Genomic DNA, 20,311 nt, shown 5'->3' with positions numbered 1-20,311 from the left:
CAAGGTTGACATGTGATATGCCTGCATAAGCATCTCCATTATGATCATAACACTTCAACAAAATATACATATTCTACTTAAATCGTCACTTAACACGCAAACGATCGCGGTGTTCGCAAATATTTACCGTCTATTGTTATTTACTCATAAAATGCAATAGCTATGTAAATTACACAGATTTTGTTTTTAACAAAAGACTATTATGTCCAAGGCTTGACAAAAAATGGTTCTCACATTAACAGATGTTCGCGTAAAAAATGCGAGGACAGTCGGACAGCTGGACATAATTGTGATTATACCAGGCGTGACGTGGGCCTGTACGTTATCAGTTACTTCATCATTGTAATGTTTTGTTTCCAACTAGTCAAATCAGTTACTTTTTACTAAACGTCAAAACAGGAAATTACTACGGATTTTTTTATCAAAAAAGCAACCTGTGACGTCATAGAAAAACGTGACAAAATGTGGCACTTATTTTACTTTTTTGTTTAACAATTAGTGATGAGATGAGACAGGCGTTTAAATGTCCCGTTAGAGTAGTATCGACCAAAACACGAAATGACTAAAATATAGCGACCAAAATACAGCACAATACCCAACACACACGTACTTAACAAGGAAACTGTTCAAACGTACCTAACATTAACACGAGGGTGACTTAGTTCCTCTTGTACAGAAAGGGTTCCTTCAAAGGGTGTAAACGTGTAAAAAGTAATAGGAAGGTGTAAATGTAACTCTATTTTATGATGCCGATATAGGGTTGTAAATATTTTGGAGTCTTACCGGGTAGGATAACGTGTCGCCGTGCCGCACAAATGCAAACACTTTTAATACCAGGTTCAAAAGTACGTATATGTTTTTACAGTGGGTCCACAATTTAGCTACAAAAAGCGTTTATAAAGATAACCTTAAGCTGTTGTAGTATGTTATTCAATTCAAATTAAAGCGATATCTTCTTTGGAATTAGGAAATTCCTCCTTTGAATTAAGCCAGGCTAACCAGGGCAAAATACCGCTTACTATTCAGTAAGTCTACTGTGATGGACATTCCTAGTAGTTCAACTGGTAAGACTACTCAGTAAGACTACTGGAAATAGGGGGCTCTCTCGTCGTCTAGACGTCTAAACGCGTATTCTCAAACGCTTACCACAGCGCCACAAGTAGGATTACAGGCCCACTACAGCGTACCATACCAGGGCCGCATCCGTCCCGGCAAAAAAAATATTCTTTGTATGAATTTTTAGCGTACCATTCACGGATAGGCCAGAATTCCCATACGTAGTGGGAGAGAACGGGGTTGCTCCGTTGCAGTGGGCATTTTAGCGTCCGGCACGCGCCGATCCGCGCCTAACACGGTTCTATACAGCATGATACGGTGGGCACAGGCCTCAAAGTCGAAAGATTAAAGGCAATTATAAAGCTATCTGCGTCTCGTGTCCCCTGAGTCGTTACGCCATGACATACTGATCACTAAGCCACGGCTGTGATGTCAGAACACAAGCAGTGAATAGTAATTATTTACATTGTTTTCCGTCGTATAACACTACCACGCAAGTTCCCGATAAGTAGGTAAATGTCGTAATCCTCAAAGTAAATAACAAGTACATAGAACCGGATTAATTCACCTATTCATCGTTATTTTGGTGGAATTGATCTAATAATACCAACAGGGTCCACATCATATCAGTGTCGTGGTTTACGCCGCGACTTGTGCTGAGTGAGGCCCTTTTATCTCAGGACGTCCACCACCACCTTATGATCATTTCGACAAACATTCGTCTTGCTTTTTTTTTGTAATTGTTTAGTGGAAATTTGGTATGACGTTATTGTCTTTTTTTTGTGTGTGGCGCCCTTTTATAATAAACTATTTCTAATCTATTCTATAATAAATGTAATAAGGGTGAAAAAGCACTAGTTGATGTATTCGCATTAGTGATGTGCCGGATCGTTAAAAATGTATATCCGCGGATACGGATCTGAATACGGATATTTAGTGTAAAGATCCGCGGATACGGCTACGGATACGGATCTTTATTTTCTTAAAAAAAAAAAGATTAAAGTTATAGTTATTTCATTGTTATAACAGTAATATTTTATCTTGCTTTCATTATAAAGATCTATCTATCTAAATGTTTGCAATATAAAGGTGCCAAATATTTGATTTTAAGAAATAAAAACAATCTGCATGGAATTTTATAGGTTTTTATTTAATAAATCTACTTAATCACCTGAAAAAGATCCGTAAAAGATCCGCGTGAAAAGTAACGGATACGGATACGGATTTTTCTTTTATCTCGGATATCCGCGGATACGGATACTCGGAACGGATATTCGGAACATCACTAATTCGCATATAAATAAGACGATTCCGTGCTTCGGAAGGCGCGTTAACCAGTGGTCCCGGCTGCTAATTACTTAAGTAGATATGTAGTCGTTACTTGAGCCATTTCAAGGGCCTTTGGCGGCTCAATAATAGCCCTGGCATCAAGATTGATGAGGTCTGTAATTTATCTTACAACCTACACGAAAGAAAATCTTCTTGCTAAAGATTCGACAAAGTCTCAATAAGACTTATGGTTCTGCCCACCCCGAAAGAGGTTATGGTCGTGAGTTTTGTATGTATTTTATAACGTGCCAAATTACTAGCGTAGGTGCCGAATTACAGTTAATGATAGTGTTTGCAATGCCTTTTTGTCCTAAATTCCATACCGTTAACGGAGCGTTGCTTAATTTTTTGTCCTTTTCAATTGATTAATTCTAAACAAACCGTGACTAACAGTGTCAACTGTGATACGACATTGATGGAATACCCGTGACCTTTCGTGACGTGACCGCTTTGACACAAACTAAAGATGTTTTTTGTATTTGTCATTCAAGAGAGAAGAGGTTTACTGAAATAAATACTTTTAGATACTACTTCACAACCTGTAACGCTGTGAAAGTATTCTAATTAGTATTCTAACGACCTCAATGATCCAGTAGTTTAGCGTTGGGCCCACGATCCGGAGGGCCCGGGTTCGATTTCCGGTGGGGACATATCACAAAAATTACTTTGTGGTCACAGTCAGTGCGGTTTGTCGTAGTAAGTTTGGTGCGAGTTCAGATGGTTCCGAACATTCCGATATCAAAAACATAAACAAGCGGCAAAGAAAGAGGGTAGACATATATGTCTGCCGGTAGAAAATTATGGATCTACTTAGTCCACTCCAATCTCATCAGTCATCCCGTGATCATGGCACTTGCAACAGTGTCGAAATATCGGGAGTCTCATATACCCATTTAAACGCGGTAAGAACCCGTTATTATGTGCCTTAATTACTTTGTGGTCCCTAGTTTGGTTAGGACATTACTGGCTGATCACCAGATTGTCCGAAAGTAAGATGATCCGTGATTCGGAAGGCCCGTTAAGGCGTTGGTCCCGGTTACTACTTACTGATGTAAATAAGTAGTCGTTACATGAACCATGTCAGGGGCCTTTGGCGGTTCAATAGTAACCCTGACACCAGTGTTGATGAGGTTGGTACTCCATCTCAAAACCCACACGATATATCCAGATCTTTTTTAGTAACAGCCTCCGTGGTGTAGTGGTCAGAGCGTTAGTAGGCTCACGATCTGGAGGTCCGGGTTCGATTCCCGATGGGGACATTGTCGAAATCACTTTGTGAGACTGTCCTTTGTTTGGTAAGGACTTTTCAGGCTTGAATCACTTGATTGTCCGAAAAAGTAAGATGATTCCGTGCTTCGGAGGACACGTTAAGCCGTTGGTCCCGGCTATTAGCCGTAAAAACACCTCCACTAACCCGCATTGGAGCAGCGTGGTGGAGTATGCTCCGTACCCCCTCTGGTTGATTGAGGGGAGGCAGTGGGACGTATATAGGCTGTTTATATATTCATTGAGATATGAAGTAGGCCTCTCGCCTACGTCGTGGCATGTAGACCTAGAATCCAGTTGGTAAACAATGCCCTGCAACCGGTCGCTGCGTGGTTTATTCATCAGCCTGTGACAACGTACATACAGACGACTTGTGTGACATAAACATAAAGTTGCCTTCACCATTAACATTCGCTTCGATAAAAGTTGATTGAGGAAACAGATTTGAAAATAGAACATAACATACACAACCTATACTTACTCTCACTGCTAGGCACAGGCCTCCCCTCAATCAACCGAAGGGGGTATGAAGCATACTCCACCACACTGCTCCAATGCGGGTTGGTGGAGGTGTTTTTACGGCTAATAGCCGGGACCAACGGCTTAACGTGCCCTCCGAAGCACGGAATCATCTTACTTTGCCTGAAATTACTATGGAATTTGCATGAAAAAGCACACTGTGACGTCATAGAAAAAAAAGTGGTAAAATGTCGGACTTAATATTACGTCTTTCCTCAGTAAAATTCATAAATAAGTTAAATAGAAAAAAGAAAATGGTTTTCGTTAGTTTTAGATCTGTCTTTATTTAGTAATCAGAATTTCGTAATTTGTCATAAACCTAATACACGAGAGTGAGTCACAAGAACCCTCATGTGTTGAATACAAATAAGAAAAAAAAACACAAGCATAAATAAATTTCTATTTTCAATCATCACCGCATTGACACGAAAATTCAAAGCACGCGCCAGAAACGACAGTCTCTCGGTTGGCCGCTACTTGCTTGGTTTCTATCAATAGAAAGTATACCCATAGTAGCCGCTGGTACCTAAAATCTACATAATCACCCACTTTCAAGTAATTATACTCTGTCCACTGGATAATCAATTTTGTGCCTTTCTCGAGTCTAGATTTCTTTAAATAGTCCTGTAATAGGAGAGTTTCCAACTAGTCAAATCAGTTACTTTTTACTAAACGTCAGAACACGAAATTACTATGGAGTTTGTATGAACAAGCAACCTGTGACGTCATAGAAAAACGTGATAAAATGTCGCACTTATTAAATTTTTCTTTAATAAAATTCATAAATAAGTTAAATAGAAAAGAGAAATGGTTTTTGACAGCTTTAGATCTGTCTTTATTTAGTAAGCAGAATCATAATTTGTCTTTGACCTAGGAAACTACCCAAGTGGTTCTGATACCTAATATAAGTACAAAACATAGCTGGCGAGGAGTTGGTAGGTACTATACACCTCTACCTACCCCCTCTGGGATATAACCGTGATGCTGCGTTGTAATTTTTATTATAAGTACCTACCTTCTTGTCTGCCTTGGAAACCTCCAAACCGTTTCCGAAATATTTGTATGGGAATAATTGGTACACAGCAATTAGGAGTGCAGAATGTTATTGACAACTGGGAAGTTAAAATAGCCACATTGAAGCAATACATCTAAAAAGCAATATTGCAATTTGACATTTGCGCATATTAAATAAGTGCGCAATGCAAACAAATGTCAAATATGTAAATTATTTTAGGTGTATTACTTTGCAAACACCTCCACCAACCCGCACTAGAACAGCATGGCGGAGTATACTCCATTTTCCCTTACTGTTGATTGAAGGGAGCCCTGTGCCCAGCAGTGGGACTTATATAGGCTATTTATGTACTAGGTTCAGTAAAAGACATAAAATTGGGAAAGAAACTTTGTCCGAATGCAGAATATTTCGAGCTCTCTCTGTGAATTCTTAATGCCATAAAAATTAAAAACTGTTCGAATTTTCAATCATGACAGTTCAAAATGACTCTTCCTGAATACTCGTACACACCATGGTGAATTCCAGTGTGCTAAATATAACTTTCTGTTCTGCATGTTAAACAAAACAACTCCAAAGCCGCACATGTGCAACTGATGACGTCACGGGACCTGCTTAGTGTTGCCATATTTGAATGCTTTAGGCGCAATAATAACTATAAAAATGATAAAAATTATCATATAAAAGATTGAAAAGAAATTGGGAAAACTGGGGAGAAGAAGATTATTTGCAGAATTTCTAGGTCTGGTTTTCTTATGTTTGTTGGCGTTAGATAGTTTTTGTATTTTTTTAAACCTCCTATCTTAATAATGTAATGAACATATTAATATTAAAACTTTTTTATTTAAGTTTAAAACCAATAAATAATAAATCTCTGATCAACACTTAACCAAGCTTATAAATCCCAACGATTGGCGATCTAGCGACAACCCTATATAACCCGTCAACTCCTGCGCAAGACGCACCGCAACGAGTGATTCAGAGTTTACGAGTGAGTCTAACTCAAATAGTCCATTGACGTCACTTAAGGAATGATTTATGGGAATGAGGAAGAAAGAGTTAGCTAAATTATCCTGTGACTATGTAAATGTTTTCAAATAAGGTTATCCTGTATGTTACTATTCCAGTTTAAGTATTTAATAGGTTATTGTGGGTAAAAATACAGTGCTCAGTTAAATAGGTTGAATAGTGAATACTGACAAATTTAACGAGCTGTATTTAACATAGTAGGTAAATGTAAATATTTCTGATATAATATAGGTAATAATAACAAAAAAAAAATACAACTTGCGACGAAAAATTCCACTTGATATCAACTCAAAACCATGGTCTGAATCATCCCTCAAAGTGTACGTTACGATTTCACTAACACCCTGTATAGATGTAATTAATATACTTATGTACTTATCCATAATATACAGCAATGGTAATACTTACGTCTCATCAAATAAATCGAAACACTTCCGAATTTGTGTTCAATAATTTAGAATTTGGAAGATTAACATTAAAACATTATCCTCCTCCTTTGGCAGTCGGGTAAAAAATAAAAACCGTATACTCACTGTGTTATTTTTTTATTCTTAATACTCCTTACGATATTTTCTTATGAACTTGCAAGATGTTTTTTTTTGTAGAGAATCATACTTTCCTTTCACAGAACAAAGATGCATCTGTTTTTGGGCGGTATCTGTTAAAAACCGAAATCAGACCCTGAAAAATAACTGAACACTGAAATGTTCACATAACTGTAGTAGTTACGTACACAAACTAAAATGAAACAGCACAGACAGTACGCAAACATCACAGAAAATCAATACCAGATGCGTCCTGGGAATACCTGGAATTGGCAAGGGCCGGATTTAGCTCTCGACCTAGGTTGCAGGCTGCCTAGCAACGGCTCGGAAAATGCAATTATATCCAACCAGCCACCCTTCCTTGATGCAACGGCGGAAAACTTCACACTTAGGAGTATTTGCGTTCAGAAACTGAATTATCTACTGGAGACATAAATCGTTTATCGTATTTATTAAGCAACTTTAATGGCTTATCGTGAAAAAGAGGAAAAGTTTTTATGTCTTATTTCTTTTGAATAGAAAAAATGTAATTTAGGTATCACTTATAGTTCGATTCTCACATAAGTATAGGTAGGTATAGGTGGGTTCATGAACCTTATTTCACTAAAAGCAATAACATTTTCTTCACGACAGTTCCATTTCACGCAATAAACCTAAATTATTTTTAATAGGGACTCATTTTCACCATTTCAAAATGCGAAGGTACGAAGCCCTCGCTAAACATAATAGCCGTCTTAAAATACGTGAAAAGGGTCGTTTGACAAGAGGGGCAAGCTTATAAATAAATCAGTAAGTAGCCTGTTCCAAACCGCTTTTTACACAGTCGGGACAAGGGATACAAAATATTCAATTAGAACGCCCCAGGGACAACGGGAAAGCTATTCCGTTTATTTTTAATTATAAAAGAGGATCAAGTTAAATTTTCTCTCCTTACTGGTTTTTTAGAAGCAATTATGATATCATTTACTAGACATGTTCCACGCACGCGCCACACGTTTGCTGTGAAGGCAGGTAAAACATTACGTAGGAAGCATGTGCCCCGCACATTCATGACGTCTTATTAATAAGATATTATTTTTTTTGACGTGACTTATTGTAGATTTGCCGCAGATGGCATTAACTACTTGGCCGGACAAATGGGGAGCGCTGAAGGCTCTCACCCGGTACAACGTTTAAGACAACAGGCCTGAGGGTGCCCAGTTGGCCGCGAACCTCGGCTCAGGGCGTCGTCTGAGAGGAAAAATATTTGAAAGAATTAATCGACCCTAGTGGGTCGATAGCGATAAGCGCTGAATGAGGGAAATCGTCGGCCACGCCGGCGGGGTCGGTATCGGGGCCATGAATATTAATAAGATAGGTACCTTTATCGTATTTACTACATTATATAATATAGTACGTACCTGTTCTAGTAGGTATCTCAAGTACATACCTATATCTTGTTATATTTCTAAATTTAAAACATGAAAATAAAAACGTCAAAATGCACTCAAATTAAAATCTGAAGCTGCCTGCAACTGGCGCGCAATTGCCTCATACATATTTCACGAGACACTTTTCAACGAAAGATGACTAACGACAGACATACTTCTATTTTAGTTATGTTTTTCAACGGTTATGAAACGTCACCCTTTTTGTATGTCGGGCAGGATATAAAATTAGAAGTTGAATCAACTTATTAAACGTAATTAGGTACAGTTTACACGGGAATTCTTTTTAACATGTTACACTTATTAAAACTCATGTTATTAAAAGGTAATTCGAATTCGTATTAAGGTAAACGCTCCTATTACCGCCAGGTTAAGCTATGCTCTGATTACCTCTCAGAAATTAAGTACTTCTGTATTTGCTAGTGCAGCTTATTTATTTTATTTGTATTGTTATGACTGTCTTCTGCTAAATACATCAAGAATTTTTAATTTTGAGTGAATATTTTGGATAAAAAATAATTTTATGTCCGAAAACTCACTTTCCTCTATTACCGCCACATAAATTGCGGTTTCTTTCTATTACCGCCTTTGCTGCATCGAATACCGCCAACGAGATATCTAACCAACTATTCAGGTACAATAAAATACTTTATTTTAAAAAAAGTTGTTTTTACCACTGTTAATGTAGTTAATAGATACATAAATTGGGAAGGCACTGTCTCTCAAAATACAGGTTCACCTAGTTTGAAAGACAGCGTTCCAACAAAAACTGTAAACGAACTGTTTTCAATAATCATCATCATCAACAGCCGTATGACGCCCACTGCTGGGCATAGGCCTCCCCCAAGGATCTCCACAACGACCTGCGCTGCCCGCATCCAGCGGCTTCCCGCCACCTTCACCAGATCGTCGGTCCACCTTGTAGCGGGCCTACCCACTGAGCGTCGTCCGACACGTGGTCGCCACTCCAGAACCTTTCCGCCCCAGCGGCCATCGGTTCTCCTCGCTATGTCTCCTGCCCACTGCCACTTCAGTTTTGCAATTCTCCGAGCTATGTCGGTGAATTTAGTTCTCCTGCGGATTTCCTCATTTCTGATTCGATCAAGCAGGGAAATACCGAGCATAGCTCTCTCCATTGCCCGCTGAGCGACACCGAGCCTCCTCACGAGACCCATAGTAAGCGGCCACGTCTCACTGCCGTAGGTCATCACTGGCAACACGCGCTGGTCAAAGACTTTCGTCTTGAGACACTGGTATTTTGGACGAGAAGATATTCCGCAGCTTCCCGAACGCTGCCCATCCGAGTTGGATCCGACGAGGGATCTCTTTCTCGAAGTTGGACTTACCTAACTGGATTATTTGTCCAAGGTAAATGTACTGGTCTACAACTTCGAGTGTATCGTTCCCAACCTGAACTGGAGTGGGTGCGACATGGTCGTTGGACATAATTTTTGTCTTTGCCATGTTCATGCTAAGACCCACTCGTTGGGATGCGTTACTGAGATGCTCGAGCATGGTGTTCAGTTCTTCCAGGGTCTCAGCCATTAGGACTATATCATCGGCAAATCGAAGGTGCGTCAGGTACTCACCGTTGATGTTGATGCCAAATCCTTTCCAGTTCAGAAGCTTAAAAATATCCTCCAATGCAGCAGTGAACAGTTTCGGAGAGATGACATCTCCCTGTCTCACTCCTCGCTGCAGTTGGATCGGATTAGAGCTCTGGTTCTGTACTCGAACTGACATAGTGGCATTTTGGTAGAGGTCCCTTAGCTTTTCGATGTACCTATGGTCCACTTGGCACCTCTGAAGAGACTGCAACACCGCTCAGGTCTCGATCGAATCAAAGGCTTTCTCATAGTCCACAAACGCCAAGCAAAGTGGCAGATTATACTCTTCGGTCTTCTGTATAACCTGCCGCAGCGTATGGATGTGGTCTATGGTGCTAAAGCCTTTTCGGAAACCGGCTTGTTCGGGAGGCTGGAAGTCGTCAAATCTGCAAGCGAGACGATTCGTAATGACCCTCGAAAACAACTTGTAGACATGGCTCAGAAGCGAGATAGGTCTGTAGTTCTTCAGTAGGGCTTTATCACCTTTCTTGAAGAACAGGACCACCTCGCTTCCGCTCTATGCCCTCTGCGTTTTGCCCTGAAATATGACGGAATTGAAGAGCCTCTGGAGGGCTTTGAGTATTGGCGTTCCGCCCGCTCTCAGAAGTTCTGCTGTGATTCTGTCATCTCCTGCCGCTTTGTTGTTTTTGAGCTGTTTGAGGGCCATCCTAATCTCGTACAGGCTGACGTCCGGGATATCTTCAGTGTAGTGTCGGGTAAGCTTGGCTCGAGGGTCTCGAGCCATGCTTTCGCCTGATGTTTTCGTGGAATATAGCTGTCTATAGAAACTCCCAATCTCCCTCAGGATTTCGGGAGTCGATGAAATGATTCTGTATGAGGAGTTTTCAATAAACTTTATTATTATTGTTATTTTTTTATTAAATGAATTATGACATAAACTACAGACAAATCTTTTGGTTTCATAGATTTATATACATAATTGACGTCTGTCTCTGTCCATCCGTCTGTCTCTGTCCGTCCGTCTGTCCATCCGTCTGTCTCTGTCTATCCGTCTGTATCTCTGCCGGTTCGTCTGTCTCTGTCTATCCGTCTGTCTCTGTCCGTCCGTCTGTCCATCCGTCTGTCTCTGTCCGTCCGTCTGTCTCTGTCCGTCCGTCTGTCTCTGTCTGTCCTTCTGTCTCTGTCTATCCGTCTGTCTCTGTCCGTCCGTCTGTCTCTGCCTGTCCTTCTGTCTCTGTCTGTTCTTCTGTCTCTGTCCGTCCGTCTGTCCCTGTCTGTCCGTCTGTCTCTATCTGTCCGTCCGTTTCGGTCTGTCCGTCCGTCTGTCTCTATCTGTCCGTCCGTTTCGGTCTGTCCGTCCGAAGAATAATGCATCACCCTGTCTATAAATCATAAGAGGGAATCTATGGTGGCGGTAATATAAACATGTATGTAATTTCTGTGTTTCAATTTCCGCCACATAAAAATTAGCCTTAAGAAAACAAATAAATATTCAAAATGAGAGCTACGTATGTAATAACCAGTTTCAAAGCATATTTTAATAAATATATAAAGTATTTAAATTAGAAATTCATAATTACTTCAACTACTTGTTCATACATTTCTTAAAAAAATACATTAACTTATATGCAGCACAGGATACTTGAATTCCACCAAATGTGTGGCGTTAATAGATTTTAATATAGTTCATGAACCATACTATAAAATAAGATGATAACATTATGAATGATTGGGCATGTTACCTTAAATAACTAAAAAATACAAATATCATACAAATATCGATCGCCGCCATAGGTGGCGGTAATAGTAACCAAACTGCAAATGTATGCTTCTATCACCGCCACATTTTAAAACTCAAATTAATCATTTAAAACTAACACAAATATCAAATATAGCATGCTTTCTCAGTTCTTAAACGTATTAACAAGTAGTTATAATTACTAAAATGAAGAAAAATATGTTTCATCGGACACAAAACCTTAAGAAAAAAATGTTGTATGCTTATGCATTTCAGTAGTGGCTTGTATGGAGTGCGTTGCTTGAGCGGACACTGCACACTTACAGATCAATCACAAATTAGACTGTTGTTGCCCACGCTCAGGGGTATGTTCGTTTCATGGTCAATTAATACATGTATCTTTTGACATTTGAATCAATTTTCTATCTCAGACACAATTCAAAATATCCGCAATTTAAAAAAGGTGGCGGTAAACGATGTCGATTTTTGGGTGGCGTTAATAGGAGCGTTTACCTTACTTATAAGTATCGGGTGTAAGTGTAAATCAGGCAGCAATTTTATCTGTGCACGCTTGAACACACTGCATAAAAAAGAAAATTTTAAAAATAAAAAGGTAGCAACGGCGGAGGCTCATGCGGCCTACTTCCCGATATAGCGCGGGCTTATCCGCCCGGCCTATTCAGGCGGTCATCCGTTCTAACTGTAGGTAAGTAAGTATTAGTCTACAGCTTTATGCTAATAAATATATGGATTTTCCCGTGAAAATGACAAAGTAGTACTATTGTTTTTATGGTTGTTTATAACTTAGAAACAAGTAGAACACACTTAGGTCTACCTAATTAAAAACTTTTGACTATTGTGTGCGTCGCTTCGGTTTCTCTATAATTGTACTGTATACATTGTAGTTCATTTTATAATCATAGCTTTTGGAGTATAGTCGTAAAAAAAGAAGGTAAAACACTTAAAATTTCTACACGAGGCACAGCCGACGCGTAATAGGAGGTACTTTCTAAGTAATCAATCATTTTCTAAAGCGAATATTTGTTAGGTACCTAGTCTTTAACGACATGCGTCGTACGTACCCAATAACCGCTTAACTTTCTTCACGTTGATCTAAATATTTATGAAAATACCTTTCTAGCAAGAAACGTATGAATAGTAGGGAAATATCCATCTTTTTACCGTCGTCACAATGACATTTCCTTGACAGCTACCGGCAATTATTGTGGAGTATTTCCAAAAGTGGAAAGGAAATCGAAAACGCCCCCGATAATGCTTCAATTTGCTTCTTTCCCTCACTGGCCCTCTGAGATGGAAAATTCTCTTCTGTACATTAATAAACTCGGTTTTTCTCAAATACGAAGCTGAACGATTCGTTTTAAATGTGAAAGTGGCGAAGTGGTTCACTTGAGAATGTCAGAATTAAAGCAATCACAGTTTGTAGAATGGTTTCCGAACGTGACATATTCCCGCGCTTTCTGACTTTGACAGCTCTGACAAATAACGTATGGCGGGAAGCGGCACACCGCACACCAGCGTCGATTAATCGAAGAGCAAATTAGACTTAATTTCCTTGAATGATTGTCGTTTAATTGCCACAACAATGGACGATTCCCAACGTTATATCGATGTAAGTGGCGTTTATAATCAGTGCGTACGTAGTATCTACATCACATGTAATTTAAGTACTTATTTTAGTTAGACTCTGTACTAAAATTCTTGCGTCACTAATGTACGCATGTTTTCCATAGGTACTATAACGGGATGTTGGACACCATATTGAGTAACGTTGGCGGAAGCGCGGTTTAAATTTGGAATAACATCGTAAGCTATTCCATGCAGACGACTGTAGCATGCTAATTTTGAATTTTAAATCAATTTCGGATACACCCGTTGTGTTGGTATTATTGGCTGTATATTTGAAAACAATTCCTTTTGTAATGTTTTTATTTATTTTAAACCTTTTCTAATAAGGTAATTGTGACAATTACCGCCTACAAAACGATACAATCCAAATACATTTTATTGCACCAAAATAAAAAGAAAATAATTACAAAATGACTCAGTTAACTAAGTACATGGCAAATGGCGGCCTTGGCGCCTACATTTTTATACAGCTGGATTGGCGGCATTATATAGATTAGATACAATATATTGTTTGTTACCTGCAACGTTCATAATAAGTTCCATGAAAACCATGATTACATAATTCGCATGATACCTAATGCAGTTCAGCAGGGTAGCTAAAATGGTGAGATGCAATCCTGACAAGATTCTCACACTACAATACAGTTTAGTACGCCCTCGTAAAGAGAGTTTTATCGTGTGTTTCTGGAATCCAGGTTTTACGAGTAATAAATACTGTAAAGTGCTTTTGTACGCGACTTTAAAACTATAAAGTGTTGTAAATTTTGCATAAAAATCTTTATAGGATTATTATTACGTACAACAAGAGACAATATCTTGTCGTTTATGTAGAAACTAAAAGTTTTTAGATAAATAAAATCCGTACAAAGTACCATGTGTTAGAGAAAAGCAGTAGATACTACTTTAATGGCGCGTACTTACCTTGTACTATTAAACAGAACGTCTATTTCAGTAGAATTAGTGATTATATTTCAAAATAGTTAACATTTTAAAATAGCTTCAATGCACGGTAAGAGTTAGGTATGTCAAAGTACAGAAGTTAGTGTTGTGACGTTCATTAGGATGATGGTATCATTCGAGATTAGACCGATCGATTCTGTTCTATCTAACACGACATAGAATTGAATATCGTTTTGGAGCTTCTATTCAGCAGCAGTCAAACTGGAAGAGTTATTATCATAATGTCTTAAGTAGATCATTACTGCCCAGTATATATAGTAGTACATATAGTAAATATTTTGCTAGGGCCGCCACTGAATTTAAAAAAATATACTTTATAGATATTTTTCAGTACAGGACCGTTAAATACAAAACAAACAGACGCAACTCATCATCATCATCTGGCATTATCCCGTTTTTCACAGGGTCCGCTTACCTAATCTGAAAATTTGTCAGGTCCGGTTTTTTTACAGAAGCGACTTTCCGACCCGCGAAGGGACAACCAGCCCAATGCAGGTTAGGTCACATACCTCCGAAAAAGCATTTCTCGGGAATGTGGATTTTTTACTGGGCCAATATCGTGGTCAAACAATCTAATAAAGGCGCCTTCTCAGCAGATCGTCATACAAAATAAATCAGATGCAATTGTCCAATTGAATTTGTGATAGCATTAAAGCACAATAGCTGAGTTTGTAACAAAATGGATCCGGTTCCAAGTAGGCAGTCCTCAAAAACTCTACGCTTTCAATTCGCATTCTTTGTAGCATCCTGCCTTTGTAACTTTACCGGCTTGCTGATTACGGAAATTTTTGCTATAGGTATTCTCAGTTTCTTGTGACTTGTTAGGGTAAAAACGGGATGAAATAAGCGTCTTCCTTTTTCCTTTCTAACATTATTTGTAACCTAAGTACAAAGAAGATCAGAGAGCCGTCTTAGAATTCCCAATGTCCTAGTTGCGTAGGTATAAAACTTAATACACAGAACAAATAAGCGGCTTTTGGCGGCTGCTGCAAATTTTGGCTATCAGATTGACGAATAATTCTGTAGATTTCAAGCAGTTGATAGATAGTATACTGACTGACAGAACATCGCCTCCAAAAATCCGTGATGTATCATGCTTAAAATCTTCGTGGTTTACTTACAAGTGGAAGTTTGGTGATTGTGATGTATCCAAAGTGGTTTTTGGACCACGATAGATCCATAAACTCACACCCGTAAACCTTAATGACGTAGGCAAAGTCACAAATAATCAAGGACAACTTGCAGCAGTTGTAGTTACTGTTGATACGAAGTCTTCAGGTGAATACCACAATCGATCTGCTCAGGATCAGCTCGGACCTTTTAAAGATATCCCAGGCACAAATCACAAACACACGTTAAAACCTAAGTAGGAATCTCCAGGGTTCAAACCACCGAAGCGACCCCGATTCAGACTCAATTTAAGCGGGCAATAAACAGTGGTTGAAATCAGCAAAATCCACTTTCCATCGTGTTACCCTCGCAGTGTAACCTCGTATCCATTATGTATGAGTCTAACTCCACCTGCAGTCGGATCACGTCTTTGTACCAATCCTGTGACGTCAGCGAGTCAACCTTTATTATACGGTGTATTTTATTAGGTACCTTTCGGGTCGATGATCTTGTTAAGTAAATTGGAGAATATATAGACGAGACGATTTTTTTACGTGTGCCATTTGAAATCCTTTCAATACTTTTTACCGTCTCTATAGAATAATTTCGATTGCAGAAATGAATGGAAGAGGAATACACGATATGCCACTTAGTAGAAAGGCAGAAGGATGATGAAAGATGATAGAATAATTGCGTTGATGATAGATTTATGAACAATAAATTCCTTAGTCATAAAAACTGATCATCATCTAATGACGTCTAATGATGATCAGATTATACGTGGCTCTTAAGTTAATACTAATTTAATATTAAGTTAATACCACGCTCATGTCGGTGTAGTATTCTCCATTCTTGACTATACAAGGCCAATTCTTTAAATTCTATAAGTCACGACATTCGCCTACTTTTTAATTTGTTCTATATGAGCTCTTCTTAGTCTTCCGCCTTCGTCTTCCCTTCTCTTTTCCTTTATGCCATTTCTAAGTATACGTATTGCAAGATAAACTGCCTTGACACACCGAATATCCTTGGGACTTCTCTAACCCTGATACGGCATTAAGTAGTTGAAGCTATTAAAATCGTAGCTTTCACAATCGAAGTTCTTAATTGTCGGTCATTGTACTCTAGCAGGGTACAAATAGGTCACGCAGGCGTTAGCGGCCCTTCAGACGACTCATTGATGTTAACTGGTAGACTTGTGGTGAATCATTTGTCCAGGAATTTGTATATTGTGCGGGTTCTTGTTATCTGTTGCTTCTTCTTTTATTGCTATTATCCCCTGCTGAAATGCAGGGATCGAACAAAAGATCCACCAGCATTCTTTTGCAACCTCTGTAGCTTTCTCCTGTAACGTCTCATCATCATCATCATCTATATCTGTATCATCTGTTTATGTGCGATGGCAAAGGAAAACGGCAAGATATCGCGGAAGTCCATTGTAAGCTATGTTTAAATCGATTACTCGAAGAGAGATAGTGAAGAACTTATTAGATACTGCAGAAACCAATATTTTATATCATAAATGCGTTATAAAACTTAAAACTGTCAGGGCAGAGGAAATGAAACGTTAGAAAACGGTGCAAATGCATAGCCCTGTATCTACTCGTAGACTATTTGATTTAATCTAACAAACGGAATGAAACCAAATGTTACCAATATATTCAGAGCTTCAGCGAGTAGCGAAACTAATTTAATTAAGTTGATTGATTGATCCGTGCCGATGGAACTAGCCATGGAATTTTAGTCGGAATCGCTGATAACGTAGGTAGGTACTTGAATATTACGTGAGGCTATGCACCACCCGCGCGCCCTGGGCTGGCGTTCCCGCCCTCCTGGACACCCTCAGGCATGTTGTCTTAGAATTATTTATTACTTATTTACTTGATATTGATAGGAATCACCGACTCTAACGCTATCCTTTTTTCTCACTAACTAATAATTGCCGTTTGAGCTATTGAATAGAAGGACTAGTTCAGTACACTTAATGATTTTTTTTTAGAATTTCTTTCAATAAAGATAACATTTTACCAAAGAATTAGATATGTCTAAGTATGACAGCCAGTGTTGTGTCGTTCATTATGTCAGACGAGGTTAGGTCGATCGATTCTTTTCTATCTAAAAGAGCATTACGTTTGAGCCAAACCTAATAAGCTACGTCAAACAAAAACGTACTACGTTACGAGAGTGTGTTTACGCATTTTCTACATAATCTCAATCTCAAGAGTACACAGTTCAGACAGACTCAGTTTCGTTTGGCGGTAGACTTTTTCGATTTAATTTTCTCTTTGTTAATATCAACAGTTCCTTTATACACATACATAACATCACGCTTATTCCCCGTTGGGGTAGGCAGAGCCCACGGAATTCCTCTTACTACGATCCTGACACGCCATCTTCGCTTCCTCCACTCTCATCAAAGACTTCATGTATGCCCCAAGTTCCTTTGTCCTGATTCAAAAATGAAAACATCGATAAAACCCTCAATGATTCAATACGGTTGCAGATAAAAATTGGCTCAGATCCATCGCCCATTCACCGAGAAAGTATCAGGAATAGATGTCCACGTGCCAAAATGATTCATATCGGGGTTTCTCTTGTATCTGAGCTACTTATCTCGGATCGTGTCAGCTGTTTTTGAACTGGGTCGATACTTCGATAAGCATGATCTTCGTAAAAAGAAACCGGAGATAGACAAACTTGAAAATTATGATTTTTATAAAGTACATTTCATACCAAAGTAATTTGATCGTAATAAGTAAGAAGGGATAATTGGGTCGTGTACTAGGTTCAAGATAAATTACGAAATTCTGATTACTAAATAAAGACAGATCTGAAAGTAACGAAAAACTTCTGCTTTTTAACTTATTTATGAATTTTAATCAAGAAAATGTAATAATAAGTCCGAAATTTTATCACAGTGTGCTTTTTCATACAAAGTCCGTAGAAATTTCGTGTTTTGACGTTTAGTAAAAAATAACCGACTTGCTAGTTGGAAACTAGCCTATTACATATACCTACTTACCTATTTAGGTATTACTTGATGTGCCTTTAGGTTCATAATACGTTTGTATTGATTGTATCGATTTCCTGGAAAGTGCCGCTCAGGCGTTTTCTTACGGTTTGTCACATAATATAGGCGTGAGTATAAATGTACTAATACATAAATAAGTAAGTACTTATGTTGAGCCATTACACATCTTGTCACACGTTTCCTAAATAATACCTCGCAGTTACGACCACGAATCTACTATGACTCGCACCTAAACTGCGTTTCACTATCACGATTTGCATGTCGAAAAATGTACTGTTGTTACTATAAACAACGACAAACGTAATAATCTCACGCCCAGTCTATACTTAGTTAGCGTCTTCTTCTTCTATCGTGTGAGTTGTGAGGTGGATTATCAACCTCATCGAACCTGGTGTCAGAGTTACTTAGTTAACGTAGTCAACTAGTAGACAGTTCCAGCATACTTACTTATAAGCTTATTTCTAGGATTTGTATGTTAAGAAAGATAAATACTTACCTATAATAAATACTGACTTGAGGCTCATATTGCCTAAAAGATATCAAACTTTGTAGCTAACTACAGTTAGCTAGGTATAAAACACAATAATATTGACTACTCTAAATATGAAAGAAAGGAAACCCATATGAAATGTAATCAAAATAGGGTATTTGACTGAAATGGTAATCTAAAAATAGACGGTAACCTAAGATGATCAAAAATCAGTCTCACTTTACATTTCGACTTATTTAAATAACAATGAGTGCGACATTTGACAGTTTTTATTGATGAAGTCATGGGACAGTATTTCCATACAAATTTCAAAGAAAACTTTCTTTTTGACGTTTCGTAAAAAGTATCTCATTTGTAAGCAGTACCACGTTAGAAAGAAACATACAGATACGTCTAAACCCAAATTAGGGTCACACCAATGCTTTAATTACTCAACAACTCGTACCTTAGAATTGGTTCAGCGGAATCAAACTCAAATCAACCGGCTTAAGTTGTTAACCTGTTTTCAGTGCACCCGTTTCCAGGTCACCTCATTTCTCCCGGGATCTCGGTATTATGACTTCAGTACACCACCACAATGGGGGAAGTTTGTGAAATGAGTCCCGGAGTGCTCGTATGGAATGAAATGCAGGTGGTCGTTTAGATTCGAATGCATTATGTATATAGGTAGAGACGCTTACAGCCGCACCGTGGGGCTTGTTAGCTAGAGTTGGCTTGGAAAACGGAGCTTCAAAATTTTGAAGCTTTATCCTACTACTTCTAAAGTTGCACACGTATTACGTAAAAGTAACGGAGTAATAGAAACGCAGTGACAGTGCCACAACTCTGCAAGTTAATAAAGTAACTTCTGATATTCGTTCCAAGGTGGATATGACAGACAGGATTAGCTCATCACTCAAATGCAAATGTCTATCAAGGAAAGCTTTCAAATGCCCAGAAAGAGCAAGCAGAGGATTGGATTACAGTTCTGATAGATATGATAAATCACACTTTTCCATTTCCATACACAAAACAAGCCAATGAGTACAATCATAGAGATAAAGACATTTGAATCTTAAGTATTTGCAGACTCCAGTCCAACTTGTTAAGTTTAGAGGCAAAATAATTTGAAGTTTTGGCAAAGTTCCAGCCAAAGACGAGAGATTTGAGATCAGCCTGGAACTACTCTACCGATGCACTTAGCTATCCAATTTTCCACATGCAAGAGCTTCAAATGTTACAAAACTCTGCCAAATTAATGTGTGAGGTTATAAGATAATTTGTAAGTATTTATTGTGTGTCGCAACAGGATAATCGTCATGGCATCTCCTTGGATTCCATCCAAAGGAAATGATTATTAAATCGTCTGCGCCACGTTTATCATAACATCGCCCGGCAAAGCGTCCATTTTGACGCGATAGTCATTTGTTTTATGTGCTTCATTGAAGATGCTTCCTCTTTTAATGTGCCCTCATTATAAGTATTAACATTCAAAGGGATGTTCCGAACGGTTGTCGTTTTTTCAAATGATTTTATTAACTGAGCCTGCAGTGTTTATTTACTTAACCTTTCATAAATTTCTCTACATTATTTTTACTATTTTCT

General features: G+C 38.5%; 1 protein-coding gene across 1 annotated transcript in view; it reads left to right on the top strand.

The window, feature by feature from the left end:
• Window positions 1–20,311, top strand: part of LOC126381091 (nascent polypeptide-associated complex subunit alpha, muscle-specific form) — a 130,295-nt gene that overhangs the window by 54,703 nt on the left and 55,281 nt on the right. The gene's annotated exons all lie outside the window — the stretch shown is intronic.

This window comes from Pectinophora gossypiella, chromosome 3, assembly GCF_024362695.1.
Source record: "Pectinophora gossypiella chromosome 3, ilPecGoss1.1, whole genome shotgun sequence".
NCBI lineage: Eukaryota > Metazoa > Arthropoda > Insecta > Lepidoptera > Gelechiidae > Pectinophora > Pectinophora gossypiella.
This window is presented reverse-complemented; position numbering and strand designations above follow the sequence as displayed.